Source organism: Narcine bancroftii, chromosome 2 (assembly GCF_036971445.1).
Source record: "Narcine bancroftii isolate sNarBan1 chromosome 2, sNarBan1.hap1, whole genome shotgun sequence".
Lineage (NCBI taxonomy): Eukaryota > Metazoa > Chordata > Chondrichthyes > Torpediniformes > Narcinidae > Narcine > Narcine bancroftii.
Window position 1 is genome coordinate 161,884,807 of NC_091470.1, and position 21,797 is coordinate 161,906,603.

Below are 21,797 nucleotides of genomic sequence, written 5' to 3' on the forward strand. Positions count from 1 at the left end.
ACGCACGCAAGCACGCATGCACGCACACACACACACACACGCATACATGCACGCACGCAAGCACGCATGCGCGCGCACACACACACACACACGCATGCACGCACGCAAGCACGCATGCACGCACACACACACACACACACACACACACACACACACACACACACACACACACACACACACACACACACACACACACACACACACACACACACACACATATTTTGGGCTCAAGATGGAAACGTTGCTTACATACAGTATCTTTCTTTGCAATATAAAGTACCCTGTTTGACCTGTTGAGTTTCTCCAGCATTGAGTTTTTATTTCTGACTTTTGTGTTTAGCTCCATTGAAACAGTACCTTGATGAACTTGGGCCGTGCTGAGGGGTTTTACCTGTGGGAGCAGGTTATAGGGATAAGACAGGGGAGTAATGTATCTGTGATTGTCCTCAGTCAATTATTTAAATTATTGTCCTAGCTTTGCGCGCATGGGGATTGCCTAACCTTTTCTATTTTGTTTCTTATCACCAGCATCTGTGTTTTTTTTAATCGCAGTTGACCAGAATTTGCCTGATATGCTGATTTTTTTTTTTAGCTTTTTATGCTTTTATTGGCAACATGTGAACAGCCAAAAGCTGAAAGCAATGGGCCAAAATCCAGTTTCAGAAGCGAAGACAAAACAGAAAAGAAACTATAATTAAAATTAAAATCTTGCTCGCTGCCAAAGTGATACTTTATTTGGCCCAAGACCCTGTGGTGCTCAAAAACACCAATTAAACTACAACCTTCCCCCCCTCCCCCCGTATGTTTTGTAGGTTGAGAGAAAAGCGGAGCAACCCAGAAGAAACCCCATGCCGACGTGGGGAGAACGCGCAGGCTCCTTGCAAACAATGCTGGATTCGAACCCAAGTCGCTGGTGCTTTAGATGGGTAGTGATAACACAGCAGGTATCTCTCAGCTCCTCTGGTTTAATCCTGAGCCCCGGTAAAATCCGTGCAGAGTTTTCACGCGGCAATTTAGGGCCTGCGGGTCGGGAGTCGGTCAAATTTGTGACGAGTTAATGGGAATGTGGGAAAAACATATAATTACTTAGTTGTCACTGAATGCCTTATTTCCACGATGTCTGCTTTCATTTATTCACATCACTCTCTGAATCTGTGTATCTATTTATATATTCAAATTCTCCAATCCTGTTCTCAAAGGAGAATCATACTCAAAAGATTTCATGGGTCAGAGAATCAGACATAAGCCCTCTTAATACACAGATTGGAGATTCCAAACTTTGTTATGAGGTAGAGTGACCTTTAAAAGAAAGAATACACCCAGCTTGGCAGCATTGCCCCTGTGGTAATGCCACTTCTCATTAATCCCATATTTGCCCTGCAATTTTCTTGCTGGAAGTTAATTATCCTATTGTCGAATTGGAAGATTAAAGGACAAATCAGGCCAAGAGTGTATTGTAGCTCGGTAATTCAGTGAGCAGTATATGTGGAATAATTATCAGAACTGATAGTCACGGCACAGCATCAAACTCATTGAATCTTTGAATGGCTTTACTTTAGCAGATAGAAGGTGACCCTATTTAGTTTTTATATCTATACTGCCAACCCATATCTTTTTTTATACCTACCCTGTTCCTGTTATTTCCATGTGTTGCTGAAGTTTCCCATTTAAGCCTTATCTTACTTAACTAAACTTAACCCCCAACTATGTGTAAATATATGTGTGTGTGTGTGTGTGTGTGTGTGTGTGTGTGTGTGTGTGTGTGTGTGTGTGTGCGCGTGTGTGTGCGTGTGTGTGTGTGTGTGCATGCGTGCGTGCGTGCGCGCACGCGCATCCTTGTGCAGATCAAGCCATTACAGCTTAGGTGCAATTCTGGAAAGTTATTCCAAAGTCATTCTTAGACATCCAGTATTGACACAACGACTCTTAAATTGATGCAAAGAAATGATTATGAATGTGGTGGGAGACACCGGGTGGCAGACTGCAAAAAACTCACAAAACTTTGATGATTTACTTCCAGAGTGAATGCCTTTCAGGCGAGTGGTGGTCACAACTCCCCTTTTCCTTTCGTGCGTTGTGGGGGGGATCATCGACAACAATAAGCCTTCTTTGTGCTTCAAAAGGACATAAAAGTTTGCAATTTGATCATTTTATCGCTAATATCTTGTAATTAATTGGCAATACCTTCATGCATACAAAAAGGCTCTGTGTTCAATGCGGCATCTATTTTTTTTACTTAGGAACCATATTAACCCAGAGAACATAAACGTTGCTCTTGCGGTCATTATAAGATGTGGGGTGAGAAGTTGGAAATGAATGAAGGGGATGGTAGAAGTTGGAAATGGATGAAGGGAATGGTAGAGTTGGAAATGGATAAAGGGGATGGTAGAAGCTGGAAATGGATAAAAGGAATAGTAGAAGTTGGAAATGGATGAAGGGAATGGTAGAAGTTGGAACAAAGAGAATATAGGGGTTCATTGCCACTGACCACCCTCAGGCATTTCACTCACTCCATCACCCACTCTCCTTTCTCCATCTCCTACCATTTCCTAGATTTGTATATTTTTATTAAGACATAGGAGGCCATTCAGTTTATCGTGTCTCTGCTGGCTCATTGGGCCAATCTCCTTCATCGCTAATTTCTCCTGTAACCCACTTTTGTTTCAGATATACAGCACGGCAGCAGGCTGTCTTGGCCCTCGAGTCCGTGCCGCCCAATTGACACCTGTGATGGTACAGATTCTATCACCAATGTGTATATGCACATATGTAGAGATGGTAGTGTAGGCAACCGCTGCAACCGTGTCTGCCTGTCCCGCATCGGACTTGTCAGCCACAAATGAGCCTGCAGCTGACGTGGACATTACCCCTCCATTAATCTTCGTCCGCGAAGCCAAGCCAAAGAAAGAAGAGTGTAGGATGACTGTGATGGGCTAAGAGTGTAGCCACACCTACTGGCAGGTCTTAAAGGATTGCTTCTAGCCAGACCAGGTCATTCTGGACTTGTCGACCTACTTGTGATATGCTCCAGTCTTTTAGTTGGTTTGGATCAACAAGTCTTTGGTTCTTTCGACACACATTACAAAACCCAATTAACCTCCAACCCCGGTATGTTTTGAAGGGTGGGAGGAAACTGGAGCCCATGGGGAAAACCCACACAGACAAAGGAAATTGTACCAACTCCTTACAGACAGCGCAGGATTCAAACCCTGGTCCCAATCACTGGTGCTGTAAAGGTGGTGTGCTAACTGCTGCGCCAACCATGCTGCTCTATTCCCCCCACGCTCCTCACAGCTCTCCCGGATCATACTACTCATTTGTTCCAATCCTGTGGATTGAGACCGTAATGATTAAAGGTCCCAAATTTCAATCTATGATCCATAACTTGACTGGTTAAGCTCCACGTACAAAGAAAAGTAAGAATGGAGACAAAGCTTTCCTCATTTAAAGTATTATGTGCTCCCATTTTCATTTCCATTAGAGTGGACAGTCACTTTAAGAGCTAATAAATCAAGCTGCAACCCCTACAAACTTTGGAGATGACTGTGGGCTGACAACAAACTGCTACAGCATGTACCCATTTTGCTATTTCTGAAGAGAAGCAAGGAAGTGTTCCAGGGACACAGGTGCAGAGTCATGTGACCAACATATTAAAGAAACAGCACATTGTTTGTTTGAGTGCCATTTTAAAGAAGCAGCACTTGGAACAGCAGGTCTTTGAAGGATCACTGTGCCGGAGTGACCATGTGGTAATGGACAATTTGTTTATTCCTCCCTGTGAGGAGGAGAATTGTTGAACCGCACCATGGTCAAAGGAGAGGTCACTTTGATTGACCCATATTTGGGTTTCTGGAAGCAGAGGAATCACTGCATTTGGATCATGACCATTTTGGACTGATGTCTAGGTTCTGGAAGTATTGTGAAAGTTACTCATTGTCGATCCCCCCCCCTCCCCACCGCCGCCCATGAAAGGAAAAGGGGAGTTGTGACCACCACTCGCCTGACAGGGCATTCACTCTGGAAGTAAATCGTCAAAGTTTTGTGAGTTTTTTGCAGTCTGCCACCCGGTGTCTCACACCACATTCATAATCATTTCTTTGCATCAATTTAAGAGTCGTTGTGTCAATACTGGATGTCTAAGAATGACTTTGGAATAACTTTCCAGAATTGCACCTAAGCTGTAATGGCTTGAATATTTCTGCACACGGGCACGCACAGACACACACACACACACACACACACACACACACACACACACACACACACACACACACACACACACACACACACACGCGCACACACGCGCACACACGCACACACACGCACACACACGCACACACGCACACACACACACACACACATATATTTGCGCATAGTTGGGGGTTAAGTTTAATTAAGTAAGATAAGATGTAATACTGGTAATTAATAAATAAAAATATTATTTTAAATATCGCACTGTCTTTGTGAACTTCCATTGCTGCTGTCTGTGACGTAACATAATAGCTTTCTGATGGATGTGTGTGGACATGAGGGTTGCGAGGTCACCAGGAGAACCCATTGAACTCCGTGAAAACTCGTAATCAAGAACTTGTGGAGGATAATGAAAATAAAACTGGCTACACCTTAATCCTTAATCACAGGAAGTGCTGGATCACAGAGCAAGAAAGAGAAACAGAGTTGATGTGTCAAGTCCAAGACTGTCAAAAAGAAGAGACTCCACGGATGCTGTGTGAACCGCTGAGTGTTTCCAACATTTTCTGGTTTTTTCCTGGACGGTGCAGATAGAACCTTTTTTTCAACATGACAGTAGATTTCTTAATCTCATTTCACTTCTTCATCAAAGATTAACTAATATCTGGCAACCAATGAACAGAAATTCATAATTTGATTCCCTCTAAGTTGATATATTGGTGACCTTTCACATCAGTGAGTATTAATCTATCTCTCTTATTTAACAAATACAAAATATAGATGTAATTTAATGTTACCTAATATTACAGTGATCAGACAAAATTACAGGGTAAATTAATTCTATGCCTACTTGAGTCTCAGACAAATGATGAAATATGCAATGAATTCCTGTGCATTGGTTTTGAAATGGTTCAAGAGATATCCTCTTCTTTTTCTTCAATGCCGCTACTCCTATGGATTACGCATTTGGTCCAGCAGCTCCAAGAAAAGTGCAGAGAACAAAACAAAGGACTCTACATCACCTTTGTTGACCTCACCAAAGCCTTCGACACCGTGAGCAGGAAAGGGCTTTGGCAAATACTAGAGTGCATCGGATGCCCCTCAAAGTTCCTCAACATGATTATCCAACTGCACGAAAACCACCAAGGTCGGGTCAGATACAGCAATGAGCTCTCTGAACCCTTCTCTGTTAACAATGGCGTGAAGCAAGGCTGTGTTCTCGAACCAACCCTCTTTTCAATCTTCTTCAGCATGATGCTGAAACAAGCCATGAAAGACCTCAACAATGAAGACGCTGTTTACATCCGGTACCGCACGGCTGGCAGTCTCTTCAATCTGAGGCGCCTGCAAGCTCACACCAAGACACAAGAGAAACATGTCCGTGAACTACTCTTTGCAGACGATGCCACTTTAGTTGCCCATTCAGAGCCAGCTCTTCAGCGCTTGACGTCCTGTTTTGCGGAAACTGCCAAAATGTTTGGCCTGGAAGTCAGCCTGAAGAAAACTGAGGTCCTCCATCAGCCAGCTCCCCACCATGACTACCAGCCCCCTCACATCTCCATCAGGCACACAAAACTAAAAACGGTCAACCAGTTTACCTATCTCGGCTGCACCATTTCATCAGATGCAAGGATCGACAATGAGATAGACCACAGACTCGCCAAGGCAAATAGCGCCTTTGGAAGACTACACAAAAGAGTCTGGAAAAACAACCAACTGAAAAATCTCACAAAGATAAGCGTATACAGAGCCGTTGTCATACCCACACTCCTGTTCGGCTCCGAATCATGGGTCCTCTACCGGCATCACCTACGGCTCCTAGAACGCTTCCACCAGCGTTGTCTCCGCTCCATCCTCAACATTCATTGGAGCGTTTTCATCCCTAACGTCGAAGTACTCGAGATGGCAGAGGTCAACAGCATCGAGTCCACGCTGCTGAAGATCCAGCTGCGCTGGGTGGGTCACGTCTCCAGAATGGAGGACCATCGCCTTCCCAAGGTCGTGTTATATGGCGAACTCTCCACTGGCCACCGTGACAGAGGTGCACCAAAGAAGAGGTACAAGGACTGCCTAAAGAAATCTCTTGGTGCCTGCCATATTGACCACCGCCAGTGAGCTTATATCGCCTCAAACCGTGCATCTTGGCGCCTCACAGTTTTGCGGGCAGCAACCTCCTTTGAAGAAGACCGCAGAGCCCACCTCACTGACAAAAGGCAAAGGAGGAAAAACCCAATACCCAACCCCAACCAACCAATTTTCCCCTGCAACCGCTGCAACCGTGTCTGCCTGTCCCGCATCGGACTTGTCAGCCACAAACGAGCCTGCAGCTGACGTGGACATTTACCCCCTCCATAAATCTTCATCCGCGAAGCCAAGCCAAAGAAGAAGAAGAATTGTAGTTGAGTTATAGAGAATTTCCTCACTGCTTTAGCTAAAGTAAATACTCATCAGGTCAGTCTGTATCTGTAAGAGGAAAAATAGTTAACATCCCAGATCAGACCTGAAATATCCTCCCTGTTTCTCTTCCCACAGATATGGCCTGACCTGAGTATCTCCAGCATTTGTTGTTTCTATTTTAGATTTCCAGTATCTGTAGTTCTTTTTATTTTCACTGTTCTTGCTCTGCTAGATATGCTTGTTTCCTTTAACTCAAAAGGCAGAAGAGGCACTAGGCTATAGCATCAGGTACAGATTACAGATCAGGTGCCCCTATCGATGATCAAAGAATCTTGGACGTATTGATGCAACATTTCTTTTACCACTGGATCAAAAGTAACAAAAGACACTTCTCAATATGTTGGGATGAGCTCCTTGAAGTGTATTCCGGTCTAAGTTCCACTCAGTCAAATGAGGGTTGGCTGGGACAGGAGGGAAAGTGTGATGTCCTCAGCACTCGGAGCTCGGTTGTGTTGGTGCAGCCAAAGATTCCTTGCACCTCTGCCACTCTGGATGTCCCAGAGGCTACGCTGTCCTCGGGGCTTGGTCACCACCATTATGGGAAATCACGTCAGCCAAATTCTCCACTAACTGACCTCCAGAAGTCAGTTTTCAGCCAATTCATTTACTTCATGTAATATTGGGACAACACTGTTTCCAGTGAAGGCTTTGAGAGCAGGCAACACCCATAAGACAATAAATCGAAAAGACAAAGGAGCAAAAATAGGTTATTCAGCTGATCTAATCTGTCAAGTTAGTCATGATCTGATCCATTTTACTACTCTGCCCCACTGCCTGGCTTTCTCCCCATAACCTTTGAATCCCTGCCTAGACAAGAACCTATCAATATCTGCCTTAAACACACCAAACAACTTGGCTTCCACACCTACCTGTGGCCACAAATTCCACAGAATTCTTTGGTTCACCCTCTGGTTGAAAAAAATGCCTACGCACCTCTATTCTAAGTAGACGTCATTTAATCCTGAAGTTGTGCCCTCTTGTCCTCGAGTTCCTCACCATGGAAAACAACCTTTCTACATCTACTCTGTCCATTCCTTTAAACATTTGAAATGTTTTAATGATACTCCCCAAAACCGCCCCCCCTTTCCAAAATTGTGACAAGTACAGGGCAAGAGCTGTCAAAAGCTCCTTAACAGATAATCCTTTCATTCCAGAATCATCCTTGCGAATTTCCTCTGAAACCTCTCCAATCTCAGCAAATCCTTTCTTAAATGAGGAGCCTAAGAGTGCTCACAATACTCCAAGTGAGGGCTCACCAGTGCCTTATAAAGCCTGAACGTCACATCCCTGCTCTTGAGATGAATAGCAGCATTGCACTTGCCTTCTTCAACACTGACGCAACATCCAGTTTATCTGCAGGCTATCCTACATAAGGACCCTCAGGTCCCCGTACATTTAGGTATTTTCAATTTTCTCTCCATTTAGCAAATATTCTGGCCGTTTATTTTTTCTACCAAAGTGATGACCATGTAGTTTCTGACATTGTATTTCATTTGCCCGTTCTCCTAATCAAAATCATTCTGCAGCCTCCCTGCTCCTCCAGCTACCTTTGTATCATCTGCTAACTTGGCCAAAAAGCCATAAATCCAAATCATCAATATACAACATAAAAAGAAATGGCCCAACACCAACCATGAGGAACATCACTCGCAATTGGCAACCAATCAGAATATGATCCCCGTATTCTGACTCTTTGCTTCCTGCCGATCAGCCAAGTATGTTTTCTCTTATCTTGTTATGTAGCTTTATGTCCAGCACATTGTCAAAGGCCTTCTGAAAATCCAAATGCACACCATCCTTTATCTCGCCTGCTTGTCACTTCTACAGAAATTCCAATAGGTTATAGAGGAAACTATGCTGGCTTTGGCCTATCTGGTCACGTGCCTCCAAGTACTTGTAACCTACTGTAGCACTGAAAACGTACTCCAGAACGAACTATGCTTTGATCCAAACTGTTCTCAAGCAGGTGCACAGTGACATTAGCTTAACAATGTGAACATTGCCCTGATATGTTGTGTTCAATAAAAAGCAGGACAAATCCAATCCAGCTAATAACCAATCTACTCTCAATTTTCAATAACGGAAGAGATGTCTCGAGTAATGTAATCAAGCAACACTTACTCTTTAATGATCTTCACAAATTTGGATTTTGGCGTTATCGTGTACAGCACAGAAACAGGCCCCTCAGCCCAACTTATCTATGCTGACCAAGATGACTATCTCCTAATCCAATTTGCCCACATTATGTTTGTGTCCCTCTACTCCTTTGCAACTTCCTGTCCAAAAAGCCTTTACATGATATTCCACCATCAACACGGCACAAGTCAAGATTATGAGGGTGAGTGAAGCTCAAACAAAACAACAAAATATTTATATCATCCAAAACAGATGCAGCGACAATCACCCTTAAAATCTGACATGAACATGCACCTGGAGGAGTAACGTGATGGAGTAGTGGCCGGACGGTGAACTCCAGCCCTCTCCAGAAAAGTCGGAAAAAACAAAGGAAAACACAAAGGAACAAAAATAAAAATTAAAGTAAAGTGAGTATAAAGGTGGAAAGAAGATGGCGACGAAAAAAGAAAAATCGAAACCAACGGTAAGAAGAGAGGAAGAGAAGACAACGGAAGAAGAAGGAGAAGGCCTTACCTGTTCGAAGAGGCCCACGGTGGAGAGAGAAACCCGCTCCCTCAGGTCGGTAGAAATTGGACTACAAAAATGATTCGCTGAGCCGAGTAAAAGTGTGCAGCCGCGCATGCGCGAGGAGTCGCGCATGCGCGATGCGCATGCAAAAAAACACAACGACGGGAGGGTTGACCAGCTGGGGAGTCAATCTCCACAGCCGGCAATGACAGCTGCAGAACAGCTGCAGCAAGAGGAGAATATAGAAGACAACGAAAACAAGAAAGAAGAGAAGAAAAGGACAACAAAGAAACAACAGATGGCCAACCCAGAGGAAGAAGAAGAGGAAGAGGAAGAGTACAGTGAAATAGAAGAAGAAGGGAAAGGCAAGACAAAGGATATACTTTCTCTTATTAAAGAATACATGGAGTCATTTAAAGAATGGCAAGCGCAAGAATTTAATGATTTAAGAAGAAGAATAAACAATACAGAAGAGAAAATGAATAAAATAGATATGACCTTATCAGAAATGGGAAAAAGAATGGACAAGGTAGAAGAACGAGAAGCAGCAGTAGAAATGGAGGTAGGGGACTTAAAAAAGAAATTAGAGGAATCTAATAAAAAAGTTAAAGAGACACAAGAACTGTTAGCTCAGAAAATAGATATAATGGAAAATTATAACAGAAGAAATAACATAAAGATAGTGGGCCTTAAGGAAGATGAAGAAGGCAAGAATATGAGAGAGTTTCTAAAAGATTGGATCCCTAGGATCCTAGGATGTCCAGAACTACAGCAAGAAATGGAAATAGAAAGGGCACATAGAGCAGTGGCCTTTAAACCACAACAACAACAAAAGCTAAGATCTATTTTAGTAAAATTCCTAAGATATACTACAAGAGAAAAGGTACTGGAGAAAACAATGGAAAAAGTAAGAGAGGGCAACAAGCCACTGGAGTACAAAGGGCAAAAAATCTTCATTTATCCAGATATAAGTTTTGAACTCCTGAAGAAGAGAAAGGAGTTCAATACAGCAAAGGCGATTTTATGGAAGAAAGGATATAAATTTATACAAAGCATCCAGCGGTATTGAAAATATTTATTCCAGGACAGCAAAACAGACTATTCTCAGATCCAGAGGAAGCACGAAAATTTGCAGAACAATTACAAAATAGACTGAGAGATGAAGACGTGTAACGAGAGTACAAAAGACTGTGAACTAAAAAGACACATAAGTTTTGAACTCCTGAAGAAGAGGAAGGAATTCAATGCATCGAAAACGATCTTATGGAAAAAAACTATTCTCGGGTCCAGAGGAAGCAAGGAAATTTGCAGAACAACTAAAAAACAAACAGAGAGATGAAGACATGTAATAAGAGTAAAAATGACCACGATTTATATGTATGTGGGTAAAGAGGTGTATGTGTGTATATGTATAATGTGCATACATGAATGTATCCGTATTTAGAGGAAAATATAGATAGCATAGACAAGAATTAATAAGGGAAGGAAATGGAATAGAGGGAATAAGGAGGGAATTAAAAGAGTGACCCTTGTTACATATGAAAAGTGAAATCTTTTCTGTGGGGGACTGGGTGGGGAGGAGTTACGGTCACTGCAAAATCAGTTGACGCTTGCGAGTGAATTCGCAAATCCAAATGGAGAGGGGAGATGTGGTTGTCCGACAAGGGATAACGGACAACTCAGGAGGGGAAGGGGAGATTGGGGCTAAATAAGTTTTAAATAGGAGAATAAGGAAAATGTTTGATGCTTTAGGAATGTTGTCTTATAAAGGGTTCAAAACAAGAAAACAGAAATGGATAAGAAGGAAGGGTAATGATGGAGAAACGGAAAGGGAAGATAAACAAAGTATAAAATGGCTACGTTGAACTATATGACTTTGAATATTAATGGAATACATAACCAAATTAAAAGGAAGAAACTGCTAAATTTACTGAAAAAAGAAAAAATTGATATAGCATTTGTGCAAGAAACACATTTAACTGAATTGGAGCACAAGAAATTAAAGAGAGATTGGGTAGGACACGTAACAGCAGCATCGTATAATTCAAAAGCAAGAGGAGTAGCTATATTAATTAGTAAAAATGTGCCATTTAAAATAGAAGAGGAAATAATAGATCCAGCAGGGAGATATGTAATGGTAAAATGTCAGATATATTCGGAGTTTTGGAATCTACTCAATGTATATTCACCTAACGAAGAAGATCAAAAGTTTATGCAAGATATCTTTTTGAAGATAGCAGATATGCAAGGGAACATATTAATAGGAGGGGATTTCAACCTGAATTTAGATTCAAATATGGACAAAACTGGAAAAAAAATTAACAGAAAGAACAAAGTAACCAAATTTATAATTAAATCCATGGAAGAAATGCAACTTTTGGATATATGGAGGAAACAACACCCAAAGGAAAAGGAATATTCATATTACTCGGCTAGACATAAAACATACTCAAGAATAGACCTATTTTTGTTATCAGCTCGTATGCAAGATAGAGTAAGAAAAACAGAATATAAAGCTAGAATACTATCGGACCATTCACCCTTAATATTGACAGTAAAGTTATAGGACATCCCTCCAAGAATGTATAGATGGAGATTAAACCCCATGTTACTTAAAAGGCAGGATTTTAGAGAATTTATTGAAAAACAAATTAAAATGTATTTTGAAATAAATACAAAATCAGTGAAAGGTAAGTTTATACTATGGGATGCAATGAAAGCATTCATTAGAGGGCAAATAATAAGTTATGTAACCAAGATGAAGAAGGACTATAATCAGGAAACAGAGCAGTTGGAAAGGGAAATAGTAAATATAGAAAAAGAATTAGCAATGAAGGAAGATGCAACTAAAAGAAGAGAATTGACGGATAAAAAAATAAAATATGAAACACTACAAACATATAAGGTGGAGAAGAATATAATGAAGACAAAACAGAAATATTATGAACTAGGTGAAAAAACGCACAAAATCCTAGCATGGCAGCTTAAGACAGAACAAGCTAAGAAAATGGTATTGGCATCAAGGAAAAAAGACAACAAATTACATATAATCCAAAAGAAATTAAGGAAAACTTTAGAGAATTCTATGAACAATTATACCGAACTGAAAACGAAGGGAAAGAAGGGAAAATAGATGAATTTCTAACTAAAATTGAACTACCAAAACTACAAATAGAGGAACAAAATAAATTAACGGAGCCATTTGGAATAGTAGAAATACAAGAGATAATAAAAAAATTACCAAATAATAAGACACCAGGAGAGGATGGATTCCCAATAGAATTCTATAAAACATTTAAAGACTTATTAATTCCGCCCCTCCTGGAAGTAATCAACCAGATTGATAAAACACAAAGCTTACCAGATTCATGTAAAACAGCAATAATTACAGTAATACTAAAGCAAGGGAAAGATCCACTCACATCAGCGTCATATAGACCAATATCTTTACTTAACACAGATTATAAGATAATAGCTAAACTATTAGCAAACAGATTAGCAGAGTATGTACCGAAAATGGTAAATCTAGACCAAACTGGATTTATCAAAAAAAGACGCACAACAGACAATATTTGTAAATTTATTAACTTAATTCATGCAGTAGAAGGGAATAAAGCACCAACAGTAGCAGTTGCTTTAGACGCAGAGAAGGCCTTTGACAGAGTAGAATGGAATTATTTGTTCAAAGTATTGCAAAAATTCAGTTTACCGGAGAAGTATATTAATTGGATTAAAGCATTATATAAGGGACCATTAGCGAAAGTGACAGTAAATGGACATGTATCAAAGCAATTTAACTTAAGCAGGTCAACACGGCAGGGATGCCCACTATCACCTTTATTGTTTGCGTTAGCTATAGAACCACTAGCAGAATTGATAAGAACAGAAAATAATATAAAAGGGATAAAAATAAAAGACAAGGAATATAAAATCAGTTTATTTGCGGATGATGTTATAGTATACTTAACAGAACCAGAACTATCAATAAAAGAATTATATAAGAAATTGAAGGAATATGGAGAAGTGTCGGGTTACAAAATCAACGTAAATAAAAGTGAAGCAATGCCTATGAATAATGCGGATTTCTCAAAATTTAAGAAGGAATCACCATTTAGATGGCAAATGCAAGCAATAAGATACCTAGGTGTACAAATAAACAAAAATCTCAGCCAACTATAAAAACTCAATTATTATCCACTAATGAAAAAATTACAGGACGATTTAGAGCATTGGAAAGATTTACCACTAACACTAATAGGAAGGATAAACTGTATTAAAATGAACATTTTTCCAAGGATATTATACCTATTTCAGGCATTGCCAATACAACTGACAGAGAAATTCTTCAAGGAGTTAAAGAAAATAATAAGGAAATTTTTATGGAAAGGGGGGAAACTGAGGATAGCACTAGATAAATTAACAGAATGGTATAAACAAGGAGGCTTACAACTGCCAAACTTTAAAAATTATTATAGAGCCGCACAATTAAGATACCTAGCAGATTTTTATCAAACAAGGGAAAAGCCAGATTGGACTAGATTAGAATTAGATAAAATAGGGGAAAAGATACCTGAACATATATTATATAAATCGGATGAAAAATTGGTACAACATAGAAGTTCTCCAGTATTACATCATCTACTCAATATTTGGAAGAAGAAAGAAATAAAACAAATTATCAATTACCAAAACTAATATTGATGCAAAACAAGTTACTCCCTTTTACAATAGATAACCTTTCCTTTAGAGAATGGGAGAAAAAAGGGATTAAAAGAATAGAAAATTGTTTTTCAGGAAATAGATTCTTATCCTTTGAACAAATGAAAGATAAATACAATATAACTCAAGATACAGCACTGGCATGTTACCAATTGAGATCCTACTTGAAGGATAAATTAGGAAGCAGTTTGAGTTTGCCAGAGGGAAGTAACTTTGAATATGTGATTACAGATACAATGATAATCAAAAGATTTATAACAAATATGTATATTAAACTGCAAGAAAAGGAGAATGAGGAAACAAATGGTAAAACTAAACAAAAATGGGAACAAGATTTAAATATAAAGATAAAAAAGGAAACATGGGAGAAGTTATGCTTTGGAACGATGAGAAATACAATAAATACGAGGTTACATATGATACAATATAACTGGATACACAGGCTATACATTACACCTCAAAAGTTAAATAAATGGGACCCAACAGTATCTGATAGATGTAAAAAAGAAATGGGAACAACAATTCATGCAATCTGGACATGTGAGAAAGTAGAAAAATTTTGGGAAGATCTAAATCAGATATTAAATAAAATTACAGAAAACAATATACCAAAGAATCCAGAGATCTTCCTCCTAAGTAACATAAAAAACAAAGAATTTGGAATTGATTTGGAGGATGCACAAAAAAGATTTGTTAAGATAGCTCTAGCCGTAGCAAAAAAATGTATTATGTCAACCTGGAAATTGGAAGATAATTTGAGAATACAACAATGGTATATAGAAATGAATAAATTAGAAAAAATAACATATAGTTTAAGAAATAATATTGAAATATTCGAACAAATATGGGAGCCTTACATTAAACACAATAGCGAAAACCTACCGGGGACAATCACTACCTAAGTTAATGGAAGGAAAAGGAAATGAAAAGAATGGACTCAGTGGAATTTCTGGTGTATTTTTATTGAATGACATCATTGTCTGACTGGTTTAATGTATCCTAGATTTTATACCTTAAAAGGACGGGAGGGGGGAGGTAGGGAGGGTGGGATGGGAGGAGGGAGGGGGGGGAGAAAATGGCACTGTATATGTGTGAAAAGGAAAAAGTGTGTACCATGGTTAATGTGATTTATGGTGCGAAAAATAAAAAAATTTTAAAAAAATTTTTAAAAAAACAAAACATTCACCTGAACCACTTGCAAAATTCAGCCCAGTGACTTGTCAAGTTTATTTCCAAACGTGTGATCTCTACCAGTAATTCAAACAAGTGTTGCAAGTGCATGGAAATCCCCCAGTTTCCAGCACCTGTGGGGTTTGGTAGTTGGCAGATAAGTGAATTTACCAGTTACTTGAGATTGTGTGTTGTGTGGATTGGCCAATTTTAAAGTTTTGTAATTTTTAAAGTTTACAGCATGGTAACAGGTCCTTTCAGCCATGATCCCCTGCTGTCCAATTACCCCCAATTCACCTCCAATCCCGACACATTTTGAAGGATGGGAGAAAACCAGACCACACGGAGGAAACCCACGCAGACGTGGGGAGAACATACAACTGCTTAGAGAAAATGGCGGATTCGAACCCAGGCCTTTGGCACTGTAACAACATTACACTAACCATGCCTATTTATTTTCTGCAATTTTTTTTGCCGGTTGCTCGAATTCCAGATAACGGGGATTTTTCTAAACATGGAAACATTATCTCCTGCAAATGGGCTCCATGTGGAGCACAGTATCCTGACTTGGAAATATTTTGCTGTTCCTTAATTGTCACTCTGTCTAAAACCTGGAGCTCCTTCCCAGTATTATTGTAATATTACTTTCACCTGAGGAACTGTAGCCAGGAAGTGGATCACCACCACCTTCTCAAGAATTGGGATTGAGCAATAAATGCTGGCCTTGCCTGTCATACTCTTACCCCCAAATCAGAAAACAAAGCCCCAGTCCAATACACAGAACAGTCACAGTCCCAGAACAAGAGATAGAATTAGAGCATATACTCAGTATCAATGTGTTAAATTCTTAAAGGCTTTAGGAACAAGAAACAGAAATGGAGACCCATATTGCCGCATCTCCAAAAGATAGAAGCACTCTTTTGAAAGCACACGATGTGGGACAACATTTTCTAAGGCATCTGCTGGGTGGGCATCTGAAGTGATAAATATGGGTATAAATTATTGAAATATGTCCCTTCACTGTGAAGGAGCTCCCAGCAATTCTCTTCAGGTTCAATTTGTCGCTCTTACATAGCCTAGTATGTAAAGAAGTCCAATTTTACCTGCTGTTCTTATCTGCCCTCTGCAGTGTCTTTCAGAACCATTCAATAGAGATAAAATATTGATCTTGCTTGCAACCCTCATAATCCACGACTGAACTGTAAGAAAACAAACAGCAAAGTACAGCAGAACCAATTAAGCAAACAACAGTTTCTTTATTCAGCCTTGATAACGCTAGCGGGAGTGAGGGGTACAAAGAAAGAATTCAGTAGTTCATTCTCTACACTGAGGCCCACTCAAGCCATACAGTGCGTTCATTCCATTTTTGTACACCTTAAATGTGGGGCATGAATGAGACCCTACAAACTTCACGAGAGTTTCATACAGCTGTCGTTCTCTGTTTTTTACAACAATAATTTCCTTTGTGGTGTCTACAAACAGCAATGAATGAAGCATCTGTATATCATTTAGTAATGGACAGTAACATATCATGGTTTCTCAATAAGCATTCTGTCCAATTTCTGGAATGTTTTATATATTTGCAGACATTTTCACTTGTTTAGATGTTTATTCATAGTTCTGTGTTCTGGAGGAGTAAGAAGACAGTGCTCCAAGCGAGTCTATCAACATTAACATGTAACAACTCACATTCTGGCAATTTCAGAGAACCTCTCTATTTTATTCCAGAGAATACCCACAGTGATCTGACAGACAATCCCTCGTTCTCTCCAAACCACAGGCCTCTCATTCAAACCTCTGCTCTCTATTAATGGTGGTCAGCATTTTCCGCTCTTCTCCCATCTTTGCCACAGATTGCACATTCCTCTCACCCCCTTCCCTTCCCCCCCCCCCCCCACATCCTCAATGCAATGACGCATTATGTCATCTTTTACTTTTGATCCTTACTGCCTCCCCACCGGTCCTCATTTCCTCTTACTAGATCATAAGATTGCGAGATATGGGAGTGGAAGTAGGCCCATTGGCCCATTGAGTCTGTTCCACCATTCTAATCATGAGCTGATCCATCCTCCCACACAGCCCCACAACCTGGCTTTCTCCCTATAACACTTAATGCCTTGTCTAATCAAATACCTGCCAATCTCTGCCTTCAATGCACCCAACAATCTTGCTTCCACAGCCACCTGTGGCAACAAGCCCCACAGATTCTCAAACCTCTGACTAAGGAATTTTTTCCCATATTTCTATTTTAAATTGACACCCCTTTATCCTGAAATTAAACCCTCTTGTTCGGCGGGCTGCAACCGCAGAGCTCACCTCACTGACAAAAGACAAAGGAGGAAAAACCCAACACCAAACCCCAACCAACCAATTTTCCCTTGCAACCGCTGCAACTGTGCCTGCCTGTCCCACATCGGACTTGTCAGTCACCAACGAGCCTGCAGCAGACGTGGACATACCCCTCCATAAATCTTCATCTGTGAAGCCAAGCCAAAGAAACCCTCTTGTCCTAGAATCCCCTATCATGGGAAACATCCTTGCCAGATCTGTAAAAGAATAAGTTTAACTAATATAATTAACAAAGGTTTAATGAGTTAAGTGAGAATATAGTTGCCTTGTAACAAGTGAGAATGTAACTGCCTACTAACATGACCTTCTCTATGCTACAGTAGTTAACACCACAATGAATGTAGTAAAAGTAAATAAACCAAAAGTCAGGACACCCTGACATTTCCCAGCTGTTTGTAGACACCACAAAGGAAATTATTGTTGTAAAAAACAGAGAACGCCAGCTGTATGAAACTCTTGTGAAATTTGTAGGGTCTCATCCATGCCCCACATTTAAGGTGTATAAAAATGGGATGAACGCACTGTATGCCTTGAGTGGGCCTCAGTGTAGAGAATGAACTACTGAATTCTTTCTTTGTACACCTCACTCTCGCTACCGTTATCAAGACTGAATAAAGAAACTGTTCGCTTAATTGGTTCTGCTGTATTTTGCTGTTTGTTTTATTACAACGCAGGCTTACTTTCACACATCTACTCTGTCCAGACCTTTCAGTATTCAAAATGCTTTCTTTCTTACAAGCCAATTTTTTATCCACACAGCCAAGGTTCCTCTGATCCCATGCCTCATGACTTATTAAATAAGTCTCTCGTGGGGGATCCTGTCAAATGCCTTGCAAAAATCTATGTAGACCACATCTACTACCCTACCCTCATCAATTTCTGGGTGGCAGTGTGAAATGTGAGTAGATGATATGAGAATGCAGGGTGGCTTGGGTGAGTGGGCAGATGCATGGCAGATGCAGTTTAATGTGGATAAATGTGAGGTTATCCACTTTGGTGGCAAGAACAGGAAGGCAGATTATCTAAATAGTGTCAAGTTAGGAAAAGGGGAAGTACAACGAGATCTAGGTGTCCTTGTTCATCAGTCACTGAAAGTAGGCATGCAGGTACAGCAGGCAGTGAAGAAAGCTAATGGCATGTTGACCTTCAGAAGAAGGGGAGTTGAATATAGGAGCAAAGAGGTCCTTCTGCAGTTGTACAGTGCCCTGGTGAGACCACATCTGGAGTATTGTGTACAGTTTTGATCTCCAAAATTGAAGAATGGCATTCTTGCTATTGAGGGAATGCATGATAGGTTCACGAGGTTCATTTCCGGATGGCCGGACTGTCACATGTTGCAAAATTGGACTGACTGCGCTTGTAATGACTGTGCTTGTAATTTAGAAGGATGAGAGAGGATCAGATTAAAACATCTCAGATTATCAAGGGATTGGACATGCTAGAGGCAGGAAACATGTTCCCGATGTTGGGGGAGTCCAGAACCAGAGGCCACAGTTTAAGAATAAGGGGTAGGTTATTTAGAATGGAGTTGAGGAAAACCTTTTTCACCCAGAGAGTTGTGGATCTGTGGAATGCTCTGTCTCAGAAGGCAGTGGAGGCCAATTCTCTGAATACTTCCAAGAAAGAGTTAGATAGTGGAGTCATGGGATATGGGGACTGGGTACTGATTGTGGATGATTAGCCATGATCACAGTGAGTGGCGGTACTGGCCTGAAGGGCTGAATGGCCTACTCCTGCATCTATTATCTATTTTTACCTCCTCAATTAGACTCGTAAGGCACAATCTTCCCTTCACAAAGCCAAGCTGAGTATCCTCGAGTGGACTGCTCCAAATGCTCATAGATCCAAGTCCAAATCTTTCCAGCATTTTCAGCTTTTTAATAAACAGCAGATCTTTTCTTGCCCACCAATGTGTCTTTGAAAACACCCTTTCAAAATTTGACTCCACTTCTCCCCTTCTAGGTCTTGGTCATGGAGTTCCATAGTGATAAACTCCTGTGAATAAATGTTAAAATTAGATGCTCGAGACTTAATCTTGAAATAGTGAAGGTGTGGGCAGGAGTAGTAATGGATGAGACCATAATATATGTAGGTTAGTGGTAGCAAAAGTGCAGTTCAAAAGTATTTCATCGGCAAAATCTGAGCCAAATTGCAAACAATTTTTTTAAAAAACAAGATTTGATAAAGGGACAGAAAAATATACTTGTTGGCACCTTTGAAAGGGTGATATCTCCATAGAGTCAACATTCCTACTGAAATGTTCTCTTTTATGGCAGAGTCTTGCTGTGAGAGAACTAGAAACTGACAAAATACACAGGCCTCCAGAAATTACAAAACCAGAGGCAGGGAACTCACAGGCTAAATATTCTCCTGTTTAATACTCCACTGCAAAATCAAGTCATGCTGATTTTGAAGGGATCTTCTGCTGATAGCAGGTCTGCGAATCCCTTCTCTCTCTCTCTCTGTCTCTCTCTCTCTGTCTCTCTCTCTCTCTCTCTCTCTCTCTCTCTCTCTCTCTGTCTGTCTCTCTCTCTCTCTCTCTCTCTCTCTCTCTGTCTGTGGATTACTGATGACTCTGCACTCTCAGTCTTGATGAAGGGTTCCGGCCTGAAACGTTGACAGTTCTTTTTCTCCCACTGATGCTGCTTGCCAGACTGAGTTTCTCCCACAGGTTGCTCCAGATTGGCGGTCACCCAAGGGTCTCCAGGTTAAATACTTTACTGTATTAAGATGAAGGGTGTAAATGCTCAATATATTATTATCATTATCTAATTCACTGAGAAATAGTACAGTAAAAGCCCTGATATCCAGAATTCAAGCAACTGGCAAAAAAAACAAGGACATTAAAAAAAAGAATAAAATAATAGGTAAGTTTAAAATTGTAAAAGTAAATGTTCTCTGAAGTGCTATATAAAACTTTGATGAAGATGGGGGAAAATATTGAGCCTTGGCCGTGCTTTGCTTATAGCAGATGTTTAAATAAAGTTGTGTGAAACAGCAATGGCGTCGCCCAGGATGAAGAGCTGGTTGATGCCACTTGCCGTTGGGGTGACTCCTTATGCCTGTTTAGAAAGTGTGTCTTAGTAAGAGTCACCCTGGTCAGAGGCTTTATCTGTAAACTTGGGGGGGGGGGGGTGAGTTAATTATCTATAATGTTATTGTTCGTCTTTTGGGCAGCTCTGTGGAGGGGGAGGAACCTGCAGATGCAGCGACAGTTAAATGTTTTTGGAGAATGTGACTGAAAATAAAGTAAAATGTTTTCAGGTTTGTATATTCATGCAAGTGAAGTTTTTTCAGTGTAAGTACAGAACAGTATTTTTGCATTTTGTTTTTTCAGCTGTTTATTCTTAATGCAGGTGTATTAGTTAGGCATTGTAAGAGTATGTCTCAAGCAACCGGAAAAATCACTTATCCAGCATCTACCAATCCCCATAGGTGCCGGATGCCAGAGGTTTTATGTATCTTTTTTTTTAAACTTTATTTAAAATTTTATGAGGTTTTATGTATCTAATTCAGTGTGAAATAGAATGTACTAAATCAGTGGTTCTCATCCTTTTTCTTTCCACTCACATACCACTTTAAGTATTCCCTACGCCATCAATGGTCTGTGATCAGTAAGAGATTGCTTAAGGTGGTACATGGGTGGAAAGATCAAGTTTAAAAACCACTGGCTTAATCGTCCCCGTGCGGTTTCATACTTCCAAAGAAAAATGGGCCAATGACAATTTTTCTCAAGCAAAATATTTCAGTAACAATTGGGTCTAGAGGAGTGATTCTCAACCTTCCCTTCCCACTCACATCCCATCTTAAGCAATCCCTCACTAATCAGAGAGCACCAATGACATAGGGATTACTTAAAGTGAGATGTGGGTGGAAAGAAAAAGGTTGAGAGCCACTGCACTGGTGCAAATGGCCTTTATTCTCCTGTCCTTGCCATCGAATTGTAATTAAGAATCATTGGGGTGGGGAGGGGTGGGGGTTGAAAGAGATTTTTTTGTCGTAGGAGGCAGTGCAGGACTATATTGGTTACCTGCCATTGTAACATTTATTTCAAAGGCCTTCAAAGCAAATGAAAAGTAGGGAATGTAACAAACAGCAATTGCACACCATTTGTTTTGCAATTCCACCCTTGTTGAACTTCCAGGCTTTCCACTCCATCTTTATTAGGATGCCTCCATCATGCTGTTGTTTCTTGGAGATTTATCTCTCGAACTTCTCTCTTTCATCTCCCTCTATTTCCAGTCCTCCAAACCATAACAGGAAAGCAA